The 22,162-nt window shown below is 41.7% G+C and overlaps 1 protein-coding gene across 3 annotated transcripts in view; it reads right to left on the reverse strand.

Moving 5' to 3' along the window:
• Positions 1-13,325, reverse strand: part of SPATS2L (spermatogenesis associated serine rich 2 like) — a 187,462-nt gene extending 174,137 nt beyond the window's left edge. For 2 of the 3 annotated variants that reach the window (XM_064286846.1, XM_064286844.1), the window contains exon 1: positions 12,922-13,006. The gene's annotated coding sequence lies outside the window, so the exon portion shown is untranslated. Of the gene's footprint in view, positions 1-12,921; positions 13,007-13,241 lie in introns of those variants that run through there. The other variant, XM_064286845.1, reaches the window with a different exon arrangement.
• Positions 13,326-22,162: the final 8,837 nt, after the last annotated feature.

Here is a 22,162-nt window from a genome sequence, read left to right on the forward strand (position 1 = left end):
TTTACGAAAGCAAAGAGCTGAAAATGGTCTAACCACAGGAAGATGATCTCATTAAGGGAGATTCATGCAGTCATTTCAAATATTTTTCAAATAATATTTTATGATGCAGGAAACTTTTACCCTAGAATTTAAGTGAAGAATGCATGTGGAGAAGAAAGCTTGTAAAATCATTGATAGCTCACATTTACTGAGCATTTACTGTGGGCCAAGCACCATGCTACCAATTTTAATCCATTATTTAATTCTTACAGTAAACCTACAAGGTATACTATCATTATCCTCATTTTATAAAAGGAAATGAAGTTTAGAGAGTTTAGGTAATTTACAGTCACTACATAAGTAGCATAGCCAGGATTGGAATCGTGAAATGTCTGAACCCAAAGCACTTTTAACTACTACGCCATATGATTCTTTAGTACAAACTTCCTGTGTCTGCCATGGAGCTGTTGTTGTTGGTGTTGTTGGGTGCCGTCAAGTTAATTCCAACTGATAGCAACCCCATGTGACAAAGTAGAACTGGCCCCATAGAGTTTTCCTGACTGTAATCTTTACAGAAGGAGATTGCTCTGTTTTTCTCCAGCAGAACCATTGGGTAGAATCCAGCAGCCAACCTTTTCGTTACCAGCCAAGCACTTAAGCATTATGGCACCAGGGCTCCTTCTGTTTAAAACACACACATACATATACAAACATATGCAGACACGCACACTCACACCCATACATACGTGCATACCCGGAAGGAAAACACATCAAATGCTAATAATCTTTGGGTAGTGAAATTACAGCTGGCTTTAGTTTTATTTTTTACTCCATTCAGTATGTTCCAGATACAGTGAGTATACATTATTTTCACAACGAGAAAATTAAAAAAAAAGTATGTGAGAGTACTTGGTAAAATATAAAGTATTATACAAATATTAGTATTTTTCTAAAGTGATATTTTATTCCTTGACTTATTGTAAGTTTGAGTTTCTTAGTGCTTCTAGCCTTTCAAATTATTTTTGTTTTCTATTGAGGTCTAAGGTGAAAGGTAATGTAAAAACTATTTTGTGCATGAATATAGCAAAACACAGTACAGAAAGTATCATATATGTATTTGACAGATATTAGACGTTAATATAAAAAGTCAAAGAGTTATGTAAGGGGGCAAAAAAAACATTTTTCAAATAACACAGAATTTTCCACTTAGAGAAAACACATCCTTTTGTGACATGAGGCCATGGGAGCATTCTCTGTCATGGTCATGTTAGTGATACTGCCATGGAGCCATTTACAAGGTGCCGGCACTCTGTTTGGACATGCCTCAGCCTGATTACTGTCTATCCCCGGAGGCATAACTATAATGATGTGCTGGAATGACATCCACAGAGTGATTTCCTGTCACCCCACCAATTCATTTTCAAAGCAATGATTCCATAAAGAGAGCTGAATGATGTACCAAAAAGCAATTCCTTGAACCAAACAAGCTCACAGGAGTTGAAATTATAGGTGTGGTATGAACATATATTGCAAAATTGTTGCTTACCTTTAAAATAAACCAAAAATAAGGTTATTTAGACATGATTTTTTAAGTAAATTTTTTGAAAGAAAATTAATCCAATCTAAAAGTCACTCCAAATTAACCTTGTTTCATTTTTCTAACAGGGTTCTATGACTGGTAACAAGGGGACCAACAATGATGGTATAACTACGGCATCTGACTAAGTCTTTCTTGACTATATCCTCTTAGGTATCCTGAGTACTAGGAAGAATCAAAGTGAAAGATGATCAAACTAGTTAAAAATAATAATAAACTAACAAAATTCAGATCCTATGTCAAGGAGTCTCTTTTAGAAATTCACAAGGCTGTATCTTTGGCCTGTCCTAGTTAACATTTTATCAATAAAAGAGTGTACCGTTCTCAAACATGCAACTGATACATAACCAAACCCGCTGCTACCGAGTCGATTCCGACTCATAGCAACCCTATACAGGACAGAACAGAACTGCCCCATATGGTTTCCAAGGAGTGGCTGGTGGATTTGAACTACCAACCTTTTGGTTAGCAGCTGAGCATTACTCTGGCAACATGAAAGAAATATCACTAATAGATTAAATTAAAAAATTAGAATTCAAAAATGTCTTGATGGGGGAAAAATGGTTTGGCAAAATGAGACAAAATTCAACACAGATCAATGTAAAGTCCTCTGCGTAGGTTTACACAACTAACTGCCCAAGTACAAAACTAGTGAGACTTGGCTTGATAGCAACTGTTAAGAAAAAGATGACTCTAGGAGTCCCTGGTTGGTGCACATGGTTAATGTGCTCAGCTGCTAACTGAAGGGTTGGAGGTTCCAGTCCACTCAGAGGTGTCTCAGGAGAAAAGCCTGGCAATGCATTTCTGAAAAATAAGCCACTGAAAACCCTATGGCACACAGTTCTATTCTGACATACATGGGATCATCAGGAGTCAGGATAGACTAGATAGCAGCTTCTCTATTTGACTCTAAGGTTGATAAGACTAACAACATGCTGTTTCTGATTTAAAAAAGAGGTTAACACATAATTTGGCTAGACTAATAAAAGAAGGTTACCCTGAACAAAGAAGTAAATATAAGCCCTGTGTTTTCCACTACTCAGGAATAGTATATTGTGTTCAAGACGCCTCATTTTTAAAATGGCACAGACAAAGTGGTGTGTGCCCAGAAGAGTGTTAACAAGACGAGAAATATCAGTTGAAAAAACTGGGACTATGTAACCCTGAAAGACTTCCAGGAGATACCATCGCTACGATCAAATATTTGAAGAGCTACCACACAAAAGGCACATATTTATTCTGCAGGGGTTCCAAAGGGCAGAGGAAAGACCAATAGGGGAAGTTGCAGGGAGGCAGATTTCAGGGCACCACGAGGAAAAGTTTTCAAAAATATTTTTGTTCGTTTGTGCTAACTGATGAACACTAAAGGGGCTTAAGTCCAAAGAGTACTGCAGACAACTGCCATTAGAACTATTCAACATAAAATGATAAGCTTCTCATTCCTGGCAGGGTTGACGTGGGAGCTGGCTAACTGGGGTGCTGTGGAAGGGGTGCCTGCATTTGATGGAACGTCAAATCACAAAACACATTATCCCTTTCCAATGTCAGCATTCTTTGCTTCTAATTTCGTATCAGTAACTTTAAGATATACCCAGTACGTTTATATAAGCAATATCTAAATATGCCTCACCTTAATAAATTAGAAATAAGTGTAAATTTAAATGCATCCAGAAGAGTCCAGAAGGTGAGATTCCACAAAAGTGTGGGAATTATAAATGAATGCTGCCATGGCATTACGTGCATCATCCAGCGACACAGTTCCTGCTTAGGGACTACCAGAACAGTAAATGAGTTTACATACTCAGTGCCACCAACCAGCATCAAGTAACACCTTAAAATGCCTTTATTTTTAATTTTTGAGGCAAAAGGTTTACATTTTCCACTTACGGGGATTACAATTTTGATATGACACTAGACTTGAAATGTGGCTATGGTATTACAATGGGGTGACCAATTGAATCAAGAGCAGAGGAAGTGACTGGAAGGAAGCTGAGTGTATGCAGTGAATCCAGTCTATCATTCAGATTTCACGGAGGAAATAAATGAGAAAGGACAAAGACCTGCTAGATCAGGACATTAGCAAAGTCACGAAGCTGTCATAGCATCTTCTACTTTCCCCTTTAAAAATGATAGAACTGCCCACATTCCTATAAGGGACACTCGTCAATCAGAAGTGGCAATATGTCAGATCGGGCTATCTTACTGCTGTTCACGGCACTTCAATAAATGGCTTTTCTTGGTTATGAATTACCAAGCGCTATAACATATGAAAGCCCACACTGAGAGCGATATTGCCTCTCCAGTCAAAATCACTCTTTCCCTAGTATACTAAAGCTTCTTTTCCTTCTTGTAAGCAACAAAACCTACAACAAAAGAACTTCCCAAACACCCACAGTTAAGGAAAGAATGGCTCCAAGGTAATAACTGTGCACTCTGTCCCTGGTATCTAATCTGTATATGAATCTTCCTTTTCAGAGTATTTTAGCAGCTTTCTTTATTTGTACTATATCAGCAAAGAATAGAAATAAAAGTTTATTTTGATGGCAGTGCACCTGACTATTCGAAATCCTGCTTTGTTTATTCTTATATTATCCTGGCAGAGGATGTAAACCTGTTTTTGTTCATGCTTCATGCTGTACCCATAATCCCAGGTACATATTTTTACAAATGCAAACCATTAGCCAGGACTGAACTAGGCAAAAATAGGAAGGCTACTTCTTTCTTTCTGGTCCTTTTTCACCCATGGGTGGAGCCTCTTGGCCCAGATTTCTTATTCTCTTCTTTATCAGTCTCAGGGAAGGGTCTGTAAAGTTACTCAGCCTAAGGAACATATACCTAATAAGTTTAAGTCGTCACCAATTACAGAGAATTTGCATTTTAGGCCTTGATGCTGGGCACTTTATAACTCATCTTATGTAGTCGTTACAAAATCAGAACAAAATGGTAGGTATTATTAATCTCACTTCATATGTGAGGAAACTGAGGTTCAGGAAGCTTAAGTAACTTGCTGAAGTTCATACAGTCAGTCATTATATGAGTCAAAGCCAGGTCTTTCCAACTCCAAAGCTTATCCTCTTTCTAAGCCATACTGGTCTTAGGAAAAGGGAACAGAATTTTCATAATGTAGCTTACACACATACTAGACACCGAGAAAGAGAGAAACTGTTGATATTAAAATTGCCCTTTTGAGCAGTGTGGCTCCTGAAATCACACCATAAGGGCAGCCACCTTTCTCTTGCACATGTAAGTCCAGCTTCCCACTGGAGACAAACAGATGTATCATAATTTAAGAAAATCAATCCTATACTTGTCTTTCCCTTCTCCTTCCTAATTGCACACTAGGTACAGACAGGACCCAGAGACCTGTGGGACAGCCAATTAGCAAGCAGCATGCGCTGTCAGGCGGTATGGAACCAAGGAATAACCTAGTGCCCAGGCAGGCTATTTAATTCCACAAATATCTATTAAACTGAATTTCCTGCCCATTGCTGGCAGGTGTTGTACTGATGAGGATTGGTACAGAGAAGCAAGGACTCAGCTCTAGGACCTATAGCTCAGGGGCAAGACTGCTGTCCCAGGAAGGTTTGGAGAGACATGATGGGACCCATACCCAAGGAGATTTAGGATTCCTACACGAGAACTCAAAGCAGAGACTTCGGAACATGGGGCACAAAACGAAAGCCTGGACGCTAACAAAACGCTATACAAACGCCTATTGTGTATAGCTAATAAAAACAGCTGCCCAGGTTGAACCAAGGAGGGGGTTTCTCAGAATCGAAGAGCTCAACAGAACGCAGCATGCAAATCACCACAAGCAATGATGCTGAGTCACACTACCTAGCAAACTTCATTGGAATCTAATCCTGCTCAACTTTTCTCTTGATAGTCATGGTTCCTTCCCATCACCTCCAAGTTTCTCCCTCCTACTCCAACCTGATAAGCTCTGGTTTCCTATCACTGGCTGGCCTTTTCCACTGTGAAAACATAAAGCTCTGCTAATATCTCTTAGGATACAACACACTATCTTCTGGGTCTTTCTGCCAGCCCATAAACCCTTCTCTCCAAGCCTTTTAGGTCAACTGGTTCACAGACTGCTGCTAACATGAGATAAATCCTGAACACAGAAAGAAGTGGCTAGTTTTCTGGAACTCTCAGCTTCAGATCTGTGGTCTTGGTACATTACCAAGCATTTCACACAATTTTGCACTTCCCTAAACATAACCCAGGCTGACATTCATGACCAGTAGAGCAAGAATTGTTTACAGCTAGTGGTCTCTCTGACTGGCCATTGTCTATGCTGAATAGATAGGTCAGTATTTTGAATCTCGCGGAGCATTACCTCACAAGGTTACTGAATTAAAAACAAACAGAAAAAAAGCCTGGGCTTGGAAGTCACACACCAAACAGACCGACCTGCCACTTATTAAGTCTGTGGATTTGACCAAGTTATGTAACTTGCCTGAGCTTCAGCGTCCCCTTCTAAAAAGGGTCCATAATCCTACCTTGCAGGATCGCTGTAAGGTTTAAATGAGATGATCAAAAAGCGGTAACCATCATCGTGATGATGACTGTATTCACATTGTTCTGGCTCTCTAGGAATTGTGTGCTATGGTCAACAAATTAGAAACCCTGGTAGCATAGTGGTTAAGAGCTACGTCTGCTACCCAAAAGGTTGGCAGTTTGAATCTAACAGGCACTCCCTAGAAACTCTATGGGGCAGTTCTACTCTGTCCTACATGAGTTGGAATTGACTAAATGGCAATTTACTTTTGGATTTTGTTTTTGGTTTGGTCAATGAATTAGCACTTGGCCACAAATAGCATCTTGATTCCTAGGGAGAATGGAAGAATCAATCCAAGTATTAGGAAGGGGACTTAAAAATCCAAACGGCTACCTAATATTTGTACCCTTTATTCATCACCATGCAGTACGGTATTTGGTCTCTGCCTGGGTTTGACCCCTCCCCTGGTGGTACAGTGGTTAAGCACCTGGCTGCTGATGTAACGGTTGGCATTTGGAAACCACCGGTCACTTCACAGAAAAAAGACGTGGCAGTCTGCTTCCATAATAACTACAGCCTTGGAAACTCTATGGGGCAGTTCCGTCCTGTCCTACAGGGTCACTATGAGTCAGAATTGACTCAAGAGCAATGGGTTTGGTTTTCAGTTTTTTCTCCCACTTAGTAGCTATTGAACCTTCCTAGGCTTTAGTTTTACTCTTCAGTAAAATAGGATAATGAGAATGTGAGCTTCATAGCACTGTTTTGAGAATGCAAGGAGATAAGGCATGTAATCAAATAAGGTATTATGGTACTTTTAACCATGGGGGTACCTCCTCAAGTAGCTTAATCCTTAATATTTAAGGACCACCTTTCTTCTTATGAAAAAAAAATATACTGACCCCAAATCTGTCTCCCTGAAGCTTATACCCCTTGGTCCTATTTTTATAACCCAAGGAAATGGCTCTTACAGAACCAGAACTAGAGTTCTGTATTAATAGTATGTTTACTCATTTACTGAGCTCTGCTAGGTGTACTAGGCAGCGCTCCACAGATGGATGGCTGCTTGAGACCATAATCTGGGGCAGACCTCTCCCTATTTACATTACTGTGAACGTTTCAATTTTCAGTGACGTTTCCATAATGCAGACGGCCTTTTTGAGCATTCTAAGCAAGTTGGATGCTACCCAAGAATGCACTGGTTATATTGCTTACAAGATTTATTTTGTACTTTATGGCATGGTCAGTTCAGCACTTGGCACCACATGTAATTTTTGCAGGTACCTATATATCTTTTAAGTTCTATTATTGAACACTGCAGACCACCTATGCCTGGGAGCCCTGGCTGGGCTTCAGCTTAGAAGCAGCTGTAGTGTAACAGAGTAATGATCTGAAAATCAAAAAATCCTGGAATGCCTCCCCACCCCCACCATTTCCACACCCCTACATTCCCAATTATAACTACTGAAATCTTACCCAAGTCCTCTAATAATCAACTCAAGTAACTGTCACTTCAGGAAGGTCCCCCTATCCCTTAGCAGAAGGAAATTCTCTCTTCTGAGCTCTCTTAAATCTTTGTTTCTGGGACACATGTTATTTCTCCTGCTAGACTATAAACTTCCCAGCACAAACAGTGCCTTGGACAGAATAAGTCTTTGTTAAATTTAAAGAATTGAATGTTATCCTGAATACAACATGATGAGTGTGGCAAATGCTTCCCCACCTCTTAACTCCGGATGTAACCCCCAGATGGATTCCGGCAAGATTTTTTTTTTTTTTTAATTTACAAGGGTGCTTTTAAATGAAAAGGTTGGGCAGTCCTGCAGTACAGTTTGGAATTTAAGGGCCAATCAGCTGAATTTTTACATACCTGATGACTCTAGCCTAATGTTTTACATATAAAACATTGGCATAAAGTCTGAATGCTTTTATTTTTGCTCACTACTGGGACCCATCACTCCACCTTAAAATAACTACAGCCTTCTTAATTCCAACTCACAACTGCCAGACTTCATCATTATCTCAAGTCTGAGAAATACCGAGTCCTCGGAACCCTCACAGCTGATGAATGGAGAGGCTGATTAGAACCAATGAAGAAAAATGGGGAAAAGCTCCTTGACAGATACCTCCTTCAAATGTCTGTTCCTTTTCATCCAATGTCAACATTCATTTCTATGTTAACAAATATTTACTGAGCACTCACTAGGTGTCAGGCAGTGAGCTAGGCTCTGGGGACACAATGGTGAGCAGTATACAGGCAACATCAAAGCCCGTCATTTAAAAAAGAAATTCACCCTCACAGTTTATTCAGTCTATGGGTACACTTATCAAGGGCTTGCCACATCTAAAGGATTGTAGATGGTTCAAAGAAAGACTATAAAGTGCAGTGCCCTCAAGGAACTTGCAATCTAGTTAGGAAAGCAAGACATAAAGACACTAAGCACAGAACAGTATAAGCAAGTATATATTATCTAAAAAATCATGTAGACAAAAGGAAGGAGAAAGAAATCAATGAGGGTAACATGAGTAGGGCAGGCAGACTTGAACGTGAAGAATGTGGTTAAGTCAGAAAAAAACAGAAGATGGAGTCTACAAGACATAGCATGAACCAAAGGGTACAAGTGTAAACAAGCATGTTGTCTTTCAAGGGCAGTGAGAGAAAGCTAGTAGAAATAGAAGGTTCATGTTGGAAAGAAGTAGAAAATAAAGTTGGTAAGTTAAATCAGGGCAAGACTGAGGACAGTTAAAGCCAGGCAGAAAGGTTGGACTTTACACCAAAGGCAATGGGATCCCATGGAAAGTGGATGAACTCCTAGAAAGAGGACTAGCTTTAGAATCAGATAAACCTGAGTTCAACACAGACTTCTGTGAGACAAGTGTTGGAAGAGTTCTCAGAGAAGAGTTTTAGAAAGGCTGATGTGGTAAAGATATGCAGAACGGGAAAAACTCAACTATAGAGAGACCACGATGTAGCCTACTATAATCACCTCAGAACACAGTCATGGCTGAAGGCCTCAGCTAGAAGGCGAGAGCAAGAACAGGCTTTGAGAGACTGCTACAAAGGAACAGTTAACAAGACTTGATATGGTTTTACTGAGGGAAAGAGAGAGAAAAGTCAGAGATGGTTCTTAAGCTTAAAGTCTGTATGATACTTCAAGTGTATCAAGGAGAGGACAGTCTTTTCATCATGAAAGGAACAGGTTTAGCACAGAACACAAAAAGTATGTTATCAGGCATGTAGCCTTTAGCCTGACAGTAGGGATATCCACCATGAAAAGTCTATTAAGTAGGGGGATAAATGGGAATGGCCTTTAGGTCAGTACTAGAGATAAAGATTTGCATGGCGTAAGAAGAGGCAACACTATCAAATTTAATGATTTTTATTAGGAAATAAAAATACTAGCTATTAAACAAAAAAAATGGAACTGATATAAATAGTAGAGAGAAACATATCTTCACCGGTACTTTTTTTTTTTTATGGTACTTAGGGGATCCTATCCAGTACCACAATACTGAACGAATAAACTTCTGTAGAAATTCAACATATGGCCTATTTACATAACAGGCATCACAACTCCAAATTAGCCATTTTGATGTGTCAAGGAAATAACACCTTCATAGCAGATGACTTCAAAAAAGGGGAGAGAAAGAAAGGTTTGTTTTCCTTCTATAATTATGGTTCCTGGGTTTTTAGCTGTTCGAATCATGAAAACCATACTTTGTGTGACAGCATTCTAAGGTGCACCAGTGATGGAATTAATTGACAGCTGAATTATGCACAATCACTCAGAGTTCAATAAACAGACTCATCACTTAAATCTGTCCATATTATATATCTGCCCTCACATCCTGTGTCATGCTTGTAAAAGCTACTATTCTGTGTGTAGAAATTATACACAATCATATGATACAATTATCTGTCAAAGTAATAGTAAAGGGTCTTCAGAAGATGACCAGGAAACAAAAATTAAGGGGCAATGACTAAGCAGTACCTGTCTAATGTAAACGAAATTCACTCTACTCTTGTCATACGGTGAGACAGGTGGTAGCAGCCTAGATCTCACCAAAACTATTCCTAAAAGTTCTTGTCCTGGCTCAGTTCATAAGATGCTGATCAAGACTGCATAAAGGTAACGGAATGAGCACCACCTATGTGCCTTCAACGCATAAGCCATAAATGAATATTCATTGTTAATGATAGCATAATTTCCTGAACACAGACTGAGAAACTGATAAAAACTTAGGGCCCTGAATTACACATTTCTAAAGCTTAACCTCTAAAGGAAATTCCATTTACTTGGCAAAGCTGATATGTAAAATGGTTCAGGCTGGCAGTGCTTCAAAGTTTAGGAATAACAAGAGTGCAATGGTGTAGTCTAAGTATTTCCTTTCCCTGGTCATCAACCAAATACGGAGGTGGTGGTGCAGCTTCACAAGCCCCCTGACACCCAACCCAATCCAAAGAATTAAAGAAAAAAATGTTGCGGTCCAGTCAATTTTGACTCATAGCGACCCTATAGGACAGACCAGAGCTGCCCCATAGGGTTTCTGAGGAGCAGCTGGTGGATTCGAACTGCCAGCTTCTTGGTTAGCAACTGAGCTTTTAACCATTGGGCAACCAGGGCTCCAAGAATGACCACTTGAAAATCAGTGAGAGCACAGAAACTGTCAACTAAAGACTTTCATTAGCGGGCTCCCTGAAACAAAAACAGAAAAGGAGTCTCCTTCATTTTGCCTGTCAAAACTAGTTCATTAAACCAAGTTGATCCTTAGGATATCTTTTAATACTTTCAGAGGCAGGGATTAGAGAAAAAAATAAAACTGCCAATTAATATATTTTTTCCGGATGCTCAGTTTTTACTAACCTCTTAAATATTCTCCGCATTTAAGCGATTGTATTTTTATGGAAATTACCCTTTGGAGATGGTGGTGGCTGGTGGTCTCTGGGGTGTATATGTGTGTGTTTAAAGGCACACACATAAAGAATTTGACAGATTTTCTGTCTCTGCTTCATAGAATAGGTTTTAATAGAGTCCAAGTTTATTCCAAAACTCTAATTGGAAACTGCAGTACTATTTGCCTTGTCCAAATAGAAAATCATTCCCAAAGTTGAATTTCCCCCGGTTAAAGTCCCAACAATCATTGTCATCCACAGATATTTTCAAACATTACAGTTACTCAATAAAACTGCCCTCATCCACATAACCGACTATTTTCTGGTTGTGACACAATTCCATAAAAAATATTTTATCCAGAAGACAATATAGTCTTCATTTACAGAATATCTTTCAAAACAATTGGTTTTGTTACCAGAATTTTTTTTCCCCCTAGAATGAAGCGATTTCTGACTCTTTGCCCCTTCTCTCCCCTGTCATATTGCAGATCTGCTTTCTCTCTGGAAAACAAAGTCAATCAAAGTGGCAATGAATCGTTCTTTTAAGACAAACTAAAACGATGTCTTTTAAAATTCATAAATACTACGTCCTTACTCTTTCAAAAATTGGCATAAACCCTCTTCCTCCGCATAGGTTTTAAAATTTCAGTTTCTTTTTTTCTTAAAGTCTGTGGAGGTGAGGAGGTTGATAAAAGTTTTAAATATTTAAAAAAATTTTTTTAAAGCAAAGTAAAATATTACACGTGACAGTTTATGTAAAGAAAGAGGCTGTGTTTGAAGTTCAAGGGTTTTCACTAGTTCTCACGCTACAAACCCTGTAACAGACTCCAAGGAAAACGATATACAGAAAGAATCTTTAATGAAAGTGCCAGAAGGCCTCCAAAATCTTAACACCCGATAAACCAGGACTGCTGGGAACTAAACACTCACGAAGTTCACAAACACACACAAATCCCCCAAGGACTGGAAAACCTCCACTTGCGGATGCGAGGCTTCACCGCTTCGCTGTCCAGGTAGTCTCAGCCCTTCACCTCCTACGTCTGCGGTATCAACGGAGCCGACTGCGAATGAGCAGGGCCCATCTTCCGAGACACGGAAAAGTCAAGTGTGCTGAGAGCCGAAGACTACCCTCCGCACCCCCGCAACAATTCGCTGTCTTCTCCCTTAAGTCCACGGCCAACTCCCGAGCCCGCTCTGCCGCCCGAGAACTCTGGGGTCAACCCGCCCAGGCGCGGCGCGACCGCTTCGTCCCGCGGCCAGGGCGCTCAGCGTCTGCTCCTTCCATCCCCGCCTGCAATAGCAGCGTCTCCGCGACAACACGGCGACTCGGGCACCGGGGACTGCGGGCCGCGAGCGCGGCGCTGCCGGCATCACGCTCCTCACACCGCCGAGGGGTGCTGGATTCCCGGGACCCGCGGCCCCACGCCGGGATTCGAGGGCGGAATGGTCCCGGCAGACACGGGCAGTACCACGGCTCGGAGAGAGAAGGCGGTGGGCGCCGCGGGGTGGAGGTCCTGAAACCCTAGGGGAAGGGGCGCACTCGAGGAAGGAGGGGAGGCGAAGGGCGCCGGCGATTCAGATCCGGGCGGGCGGGTCCACGTCGGAGCGCGGCGGCTCCACGCTCGCCCGCGGGGCACGAATATGCTCCCGACCCAGCGTCTCCTTCAACTCGCTCGCGCGGAGCAGAGAAAGAAAGCCCGGGGACCTCGGCGTCCGGTCCGCGCCTCCAACCCGCGTCTGCGGCCGAGCAGGGACCACACCCAGCGCCCCGGGAGGCGGCGGGGGCAGGGCGGCCCAGGCTGCGGAACGCGCGGCCAGGGCCGAGCCTCCGTCCCGGCCGCGCAGGCCCCGTCACGCCCGCCCGCTCCCGGCGTCCCGGCCCGGGCTTGACGGAAGCGGGGAGGCGGCCGGGCGGGGGACAGGGCGCGTGGTGGCCGGGGGTCCGGGGCTTACCTCAGCGCCGAGCGCCGGCCACTCCGTCCCGTGTCCGGGGCCGGGGGCGCGGCCGCCGGGGGAGGCGCCGCGGAGGTGGCGGCCCCTGCGGCGCGGAGGGCGGGCCGACCGGGAGCCGCTTCCTGGGCCGCGCGCCGTCCGGAGCTTGCCCCGCGCTGCCGGCCCTCGCGGCGGAGAGCGCAGCCAGCTCGGCCCGGGGACTGGATTCCTTCACTGACACAACTCCGGGTCGGTCTGCCCGCTCCACGCACGGCCACTCCCGCCCTTCGCAGGCTGCCCCCGCCCGTCCGCCCGCCAGCCCGCCCCTCGGTGTCACTCACTCAGGCTCACACGCCCGAGCCGGCGGCCCTCGCTCCCGCTCGCACACACAGCGCTGCTCACGCCTCTCTCGGGTTTTGTATCCGCTCACACGCACGTTCTGGCACACGCCTTCCCTCCACACGCCCTCCCCAGCTCCTTTCCCACCCCACTTTCTAGAAAAATCCCGTACAGCTTCCGCACTTTGCTTGCTTGCCCCACGCCAACCTCCTCGCCTTTCTCCAGGCCTCCGCCTTACTTAAACACCCCCCTTTACTCAAAGATTTTGTCACAACCCGCATGTGTTGCAGGAGACTCACCCTCTCCTACCTAGGAAAATGAACTTCGTTCCCCCCAGTACTGTCTACAGATGCTAGATGCTTCTGTTTTTAGAAGGTAGTAATGCTTTCTGGTGGTGAGCCAAGCTCAAAATGTAAACAAAGATAGCTGATTCAGAAGTGACCTGAAAAACTCGGCATCAGAAAAAGTAGTGTGGCTCGGCTCTGATCTTAGAAATCCGGCTAACCGGGAGTGTTCTGGCTCCTCCCCTTTGCTGCTGTTCTTCACACTGGGCTCCTGGAGGATGGGTTGCTCCAAACGTGCAGAAGTGATAACCAAGTTACAAATAGACACCATGGGCATTAAGCCCGTGGTTTTCTGCCTGAGAGTCCAGCAGTCCGGGAGCGTAAAGGCAGTTTCTCAATCATTATGCATGAAGGAAGCACTTTAGATAACACACCTCTTCCAGAGGGAGTAGAATGAAATGCAGGCAGCTCTCCAATTCAGTTTATTTTTTCAAACGGTGACTTCCTAGTCTCACTTTTTCTCAGTACCTATAACTGTTTCTCAGCGACTCCTTGGATGTCAAAGCCCCTTACAAATATCAGACCAGAGTCGGTTATGCGTCTTACACTCCTGACTCTAATGGGCCCCCGAGTGTACAGCAGAATCGAGTATACAGCAAAATCATGTATCATTCGATGTTCAGGAATTCGTAATTTGAAATAAAATACAAACACTTTTCTGCTAAAGTTCACATTCTCTAACATAATGTATCCTGTTGACAAAGAACAGCCTTAATAAGGAACAACTAAAAAAAAAAAAACATACAAAGAAAAACCCACTGAGGGCAGTCAATTCCGGCTCAGGGGTGGGGTGGAACCACCGACCTTCTGGTTAGCAGCAAGCACTAATCACTGCGGAATGGACACCTGAAACCTAGTGCCGTCGGGTCGATTCCGACTCATAGCGACCGATAGGACAGAGTGGAGCTAAAACTCTGGTGGTTCAGCAGTTAAACCATTGGCAGCTAACCAAAAGGTCAGCGGTTCAAACCCACCGGCGGCTCCACAGGAGAAAGGTGTGGCAGTCTGCATCTGTGAAGATTACAGCCTGGGCAGTTCCTTGGTAGTAGGTTGTAAAAACCACAATAAGGGAACTCATTTTCTTATGTGGCTTATGGTGATTGCTTGTATTACTTCACAGTCAGACTGGACGGGTGTATGTATGGATCATGTAATCTATTTCACAAACATTTTAAGTATTAACTCATCTAAAACTCCTAGCAATCCTATCAGGTAAGTACTATGTTTGTCTCTTTTTAAGGATAAAGAAACTGAGGCACAGTTAATTAACTTGCCAAAGTTATTTAGCTAGGAACTGGTGGAAGCGGGGATTTGAACCTAGGCAGTCTGGCTCATATCCTTCCTATGGGAAAGCTTGCTTCTGGAAGCCATATTACATATGAATATCCTTTCTATGGAAAGGATAAAATTCATCCTATTGCTTACTAAAATTTAGATAGAAAAGGTAATTTGTAACAATCTGACTTGCAGTTTGATACACTTTCTAGGTCCTCTGCAAAACAAATCTCTTTGTTTTTGGGGGTTTAGCCCTCATAATTAGAATTCCAAAGTGAATAATAAAGTATTGCTTTCCTATGAAGAGCTTTGGAGATAATATTGAACTCAGTCTCACTCCTTTCTTCTACCACTTAATAGTTTTAGGACTTCAAATCTGACTTACTGAAAAATTTTTAAAGAACTTTCAAAACTGATTATGTCCAGAGGGAAGAAAGGGTTTTCAGAAGTCCATAGCCATATACTACTGAGGTGGTTTCCCAGTATTAATAGCCATAAGAATAACTGAGATGTGTATTTTGAGCAAAAATGATAAGCACTGAATTGACGATAAAACAACTGATGTACAGGAGTGCACTAGTAGCCACTGTACCACAAAGTAGGCTAAGATTATGTCATTCTCTACCTAGAATGGAGGCCTAGCCCATGAAAAGACAATTAGAAAGTAATTCTGAAGAAAATAATTATTTCAGAGTTAGCTAAAGGAGCTGGGAAAAGAAATTAGATTCTTAAAAGTTTTATAGACAGTGAGTTTAAAGTCAAACTTAAATCTCATGCCATTCCAATTAGTTCACCTGGACAAAATGAAAACTGTTTCTGGGAGAGAGGTTTAAAATGTTTATTGAAAAGTATGTAAAAATTTTTCACATAAAAAATCAACAAACCAATATTTTGATGAGTTAAGCATATATTGTTTTAAAACATGAATTATGTATCTATAATACAACATGGAGATAAAAAATTCAAAGAAACAGAATTATGAAAAGTAGATATTTTCTCCAGATATTGAAAATTACATTATTTGAAATTTTGATCAGATTATTTGTCTAATGCTAGTATGATCCTGTTTTCCAGAATGATTCTCTCTGATTCTAATCCATGAATCTCATTTGAGTATTTTCTAAGCTAAATAGTAAAGTGAAATAAAGGTCTTTTCTTTAGCAAACACATAAGAACCATAAGGAAAAAGGACCTGGCAATCTGCTGCAATCAGCCAATGGGAACCCTATGGATCAGAACCATCCAATCTCATTGTGCAGGGGGTTGCCATAAGTTGAGCCAACTCAATGGCGACTAACAACAACAAAAACAATCATAAGAGTAAATGTTTTCTGAGGGATGAACAAAGGATGTTATTTTACATTTTGTAGTATTTCCGTATAGGTAATTTTAATATGTTTCTGTTGCTTTCCTCCATATTTTCACTTGGACCCTTTATCTGATGTGTTTAGTTATAAGTATGTGGGGGAAATGCCATGTCCTTCAATACTGATGACTCTTTCCTTGCAGTATTGATTTCAGGAAAATCCCATATTCCCTATTTCCCATCCCCTGGATTATGTTAAGCTGCACATTCTCTAGGCATGGTCATTCAGAGCAGGACTCACATTTATGGAAGTAGTTCAGATCCCAGAAGCCTGTTTTAGACCATGATCAGTTGTGGTACTCTTAGAATTCTGATATCTGACTAAGTGGTAGGGACCGAGAATGATTTTAGTTGCTAGACTCCGGACCACTAGGCTATATTCAGACGTGAAGAAGAGGGCTATATATCATCTAGTGTACCTGGACTTTGAGTGCAATGGCTGGTAGAATTTGGGTTGTCTCCTTTGGTGAGGGGCTGAATGAGTTCTCTGTGTGTAAGTGTGATATTCGTTAGGGCTGTTTACAAGTATTCTACCTCTGCTTCTTTGGTAGGATTGCACTTTGCCAGCCCACAGAAATACAGTATAGCCATGCGACTTGATTCAGCCGATGAAAAGTGGAAAGAAGTTATGAGTATCACTTTCTGTCAGAAGTTAAGAGCTGGTTCATGCTTTACCACATTCTCTTTTCCCTCTAGTACTGCAAACCAACAAGGTGCGTGGTCGTGGCCCTTCCACTAGACTGGAGTAAGTGGCTACAATGCCAATCCTGTTGACCCTTAGTGGACATATAGTATGAGTAAGAAATAAACCTTTGTTGTTCTAAGCCACTGGGATGTGGAGGTTGGTTGTTTCTGCAGTATATCTAGCCTATTCTGATTAAAACAGGAAGGAAGGAATAAACAAATATTTGAAGGGCACACTGTGGCAGAGAATGGCTATTCATCCCACAAATTTGTTTCCCTTTCCTTCTGGGTGCACAACTAACTCTCATTTCCCAGCCCCCCACATAGTTAGGTGAGGCCATGCAACTGAGTTCTGACCAATGAAATGCAGTGAAAGTGTTGTACTTCCCCCATGGAAAACCTCCCAAAGGATCTCTGTTTCTCATCTGTCCTGTGGAAACAAAGGACTCTGATAGACCTTAAGCAGGAGTCAACAAACATTTTCTACAAAAGGCTGGATAGTAAACACTTCAGGCTCTGTGGGATGTGTGGATTGTATTGCAATTACTCAACTCTCCCATTTTACAGGAAAGCAACCATAAACAATATATTTATAAGTGAGCATGACTGTGTTCCAATAAAACTTTATAAAAACAGGCAGTGGGCCATATTTGACTTGTGGGCCGTTATTTGCTGACTCGTTACCTAGAGGATGTTAGAGACACAGGATGGAAGGAGCCTGGATCTCTGAATCACCCTACTGAGTAAAAATAAATCTTCTGTTGAGTTCAGCATAACTAATACAATTATATTAAGAAGACTTGGTAGTGCAGTGATTAAGCACTCTGCTGCTAACCAGAAGGTTGGCAGTTTGAACCCACCCAGCGGCTCCAAAGGAGAAAGACCTGGTGATCTGCTCCCATAAAGATTACTGCCTGGAAAACCCCATGGGGGCAGTTCTAGTCCGTCACATGGGCGATTGGGAGTCTGGATGGCATCCAACAAAAACAGTATCTTTTCACATATTGCCAAAAAAAATTCTAGATGGATTATTCATTTTTGCATGAAAAAAATAAATAAAAGAAAATACAGGAGACTGTATATAATAATTAGTTATTTTTATAATGCTGGTTAGAAATACCATGACAAAACTCCCAGAGTTATAAAAGATTAAACAGATTTAACTACAACAAATTAAAATTCTCTACAGGGAAAGGTAACATAAACAATGTGGCAAGACAAATTACATAATGGGAGGAGCTTCTTCAAAAGCAGTTTCAGCAGTACATCTACAGTGAAATGCCAGAAATTCAAACCGGATTCGGAAGAGGACATGGAACGACAGGTATCATTGCTGATGTCAGATGGATCTTGGCTGAAAGCAGAGAATACCAGAAAGATATTTACCTGTGTTTTATTGACTATGCAAAGGCATTCAACCGTGTGGATCATAACAAATTATGGATAACATTTCGAAGAATGAGAATTCCAGGATAATTAATTGTCCTCATGAGGAAACTGTGTATAGACCAAGAGGCAGTTGTTTGATCACAACAAAGATATACTGCATGGTTTAAAATCAGGAAAGGTGTGTGTCAGGATTGTATCCTCTTACCATACTTATTCAATCTGTATGCTAAGCAAGTAATTGAAGAAGCTGGACTGTAAGAAGAAGAACGCGGCATCAGGATTGGAAGAAGACTCATTAACAGCCTGCAATATGCAGCTGACACAACTTTGCTTCCTGAATGCAAAGAGGACTTGAAGCACTTACTGATGAAGATCAAAGACTACAGCCTTCAGTATGGATTACACCTCAATAAAGAAAACAAAAATCCTCACAACTAGACCAATAACAACATCACGATAAGTGGAGAAAAGATTGGAGTTGTCAAGGATTTCATTTTGCTTGGATTCACAATCAGCTCCCATAGACACAGCAGTCAAGAAATCAAACCTTGCATTGTATTGGGCGCATCTGCTGCAAAAGACCTCTTCAAGGTGTTAAAAAGCAAAGGTGTTACTTTGAGGACTAAGGTGAGCCTGACCCAATCCGTGGTATTTTCAGTCACCCCATGTGCGTGTGAAAGCTGGAGAGTGAATAAGGAAGACCTAAGAATTGATGCCTTTGGATTATAGTGTTGCCAAAGAATATTGACTATACCATGGACTATCAGAAGAATAAACAAATTTGTCTTGGAAGAAGAATAACCAAAATTCTCCTTGGAAGCAAGGATGACACGACTTCATCTTAGGTACATTGGAGATGTTATCATGAGGGACCCAGACCCTGGAGAAGAAAACCATGCTTGATAAAGCAAAGGGTCACCGTAAAGAGGAAGGCCCTCAATGAGATAGTCTGACGCAGTGGCTGCAGTGATAGGCTGAAGCATAGCAGCAATTGTGAGGAAGGCACAGGACCAGGCCATGTTTCGTTCTATTGCACATGGGGTCGCTATGAGTCAGAACCAGCTCGACACACCACCTAACAACAATAACAACATAAATAGTAAAAATGCATATATCCTATGACCAAGGACTTCCATGACAAGTAATCTATCCTACAGAATACTAAGTATGCCAAAATGTATGTACTTATATGTCAATTGTAGTAGTATTTGACCACACCTCAATATTTATTACTTTCAATTTTCCTATATTCATATTTCATACATTTCATGTTTTGATTATTAATGGATATTTGCAGCTGTTTTTTCTCATTTTGAACCATGCCACGTCAACAAATGAAGGTCTTGAAAGCTTGACTCCATGCGCATCATTAAGATCAACTCTACTTTGAGGCAGCTCTTTCCCAGTTGTACTTTGAGTACCTTCGAGGAGCTCATCTTCCAGCACTATATCAGACAATGTTCTGCTGCTATTCATAAGGTTTACACTGGAAAATTTTTTCAGAAGTAGACCACCAGGTCCTTTTTTCTAGTCTGTCTTATTCTGGAAGCTCCACTGAAACCTGTCCACCAAGGGTGACCCTGCTGGTATTTGAAATGCTGGTGGCAAAGCTTACAATATCACAGCAACACGTAAGCCACCACATTATGACAAACTGACAGAATAAGGCCAGGCACCGACTGCAGAACATACCATCAATTGCTCATATGCAAGTTTAAGATGAAGAAAATTAGAACAAGTCCACAAGAGCCAAAATATGACATTGAGTATATCCCACCTGAATTTGGAGACCATCTCAAGAATAGATGCATTGAACACTAATGACTGAAGACCAGATGAGTTGTGGGAAAGCAATAAGGACACCATACATGAGGAAAGCGAACAGTCAGTCACTAAAAAGATGAGAAAGAAAGAAAAGATCAAAATGGATGTCAGGAGAGACTCGGAAACTTGTTCTTGAACGTAGGGTAGCTAAAACGAATGGAAGAAATGATGAAGTAAAAGACCTGAACAGGAGATTTCAAAGAGTAGCTCCAGAAGACAAAGTAAAATATAAATGAAAACCAAAAGGGAAGAACATGCTTGGCATTTCTCAAGGTGAAAGAACTGAAGAAAAAATCCAAGTTTCGAGTTGCAATTTTGAAGCATTCTATGGGCAAAATATTGAATGATGCAGGAAACATCGAAAGAAAATGGAAGGAATACACAGAGTCTCTGTATCAAAAATAATTGGTCAACCTTCACCCATTTTGGGAGGTAGTATATGATCAAGAACCAATGGTATTAAAGGAAGAAGTCCAAGCTGCACTGAAGGCACTGGCAAAAAATAAAGTTCCAGGAATTGATAAAATACCAATTGAGATGTTTCAACGAATGGATGCAGTGCTGGAAGTGCTCAGTTGTTCATGCCAAGAAATTTGGAAGACAGCTGCCTGGCCAACCAACGGGAAGAGATAAGTATTTGTGCTCATTCCAAAGAAAGGTGGTCCAACAGAATGCAGAAATTATTGAACAATATCATTAATGTCACGCACAAGCAAAATTTTGCTGAAGATCATTCATAAGTGGTTGCGACAGTATATCAACAGAGAACTGCCAGAAATTCAAGCTAGATTCAGAAGGGGACGTGGAATAAGAGATAATCATTGCTGATGCCAGATGAATCTTGGCTGAAAGCAGAGAATACCAGAAAGATATATACTTGTGTTTTATTGACTATGGAAATGCATTCAACTGTGTGGATTATAACAAATTATGGATAACATTTCGAAGAATGGGAATTCTAGAGCACTTAATTGTGCTTCATGCAGAATCTGTTTATAACCAAGAGGCAGTTGTTCAAACAGAGCAAAGGGATACTGCATGGTTTAAAACCAAGAAAGGTGTGCATTAGGGTTGTATCCTTTCACCATACTTATTCAATCTGTATGCTGAGCAAATGATCCGAGGAGCTGGTCTATATGAAGAGTGCAGCATCAGGATTGGTGGAAGACTCATTAACAACCTCTGATATGCAGATGATGCAACCATGCTTGCTGAAAGTGAAGGGGACTTGAAGCACTTACAGACGAAGATCAAAGACTATGGCCTTCAGTGTGGATTACACTTCAGCATAAAGAAAACAAAAATCCTCACAACTAGATCAATAAGCAATGTCAAGATAAATAGAGAAAAGATTGATGCTGTCAAAGATTTCATTTTACTTGGATCCACAGTCAATGCCCATGGAAGCAACAGTCAGGAAATCAGACGACTGGCTGCATCGGGCACATCTGCTGCAAAAGACCTCTTTTAAAGTGTTAAAAAGCAAAGATGTCGCTTTGAGGACTAAGGTTTGCCTGACCCAAGCCATAGTATTCTCAGTCGCCTCATATCCATGTGAAAGCTGGACAATGAATAAGGAAGACTGAAGAAGAGTTGATGCCTTTCAATTATGGTGTTGGCTGAGAATATTGGATATACCATGGACTGCCAGAACAAACAAGTCTGTCTTGGAAGAATACATCCAGAGTGCTCCTTGGTAGCAAGGATGGCGAGACTTCCTCTCACATATTTTGGACGTGTTATCAGGAGGGACCAGTCCCTGGAGAAGGACATCATGCTTGGTAGAGTAGAGGGTCAGCCAAAAAGAGGAAGACCCTTGATGAGATGCATTGCAGTGGCTGCAACAGTGGGCTCAAACATAACAACGATTGTGAGGATGGCACAGGACCGAGGAGTGTTTCCTTCTGTTGTACTTAGGGTACCAGTTTTACCTAAGGTACCAGTTATGAATAGAGGAGTGGTTAAATAAATTACATCTACACTGTGGAATAATAAATAGCTGTTAAAAAAAATGAGGGATCTATATGCTGGTGTGCGAGAT

This window comes from Loxodonta africana, chromosome 6 (genome assembly GCF_030014295.1).
Source record: "Loxodonta africana isolate mLoxAfr1 chromosome 6, mLoxAfr1.hap2, whole genome shotgun sequence".
NCBI classification, from domain to species: Eukaryota; Metazoa; Chordata; class Mammalia; order Proboscidea; family Elephantidae; genus Loxodonta; species Loxodonta africana.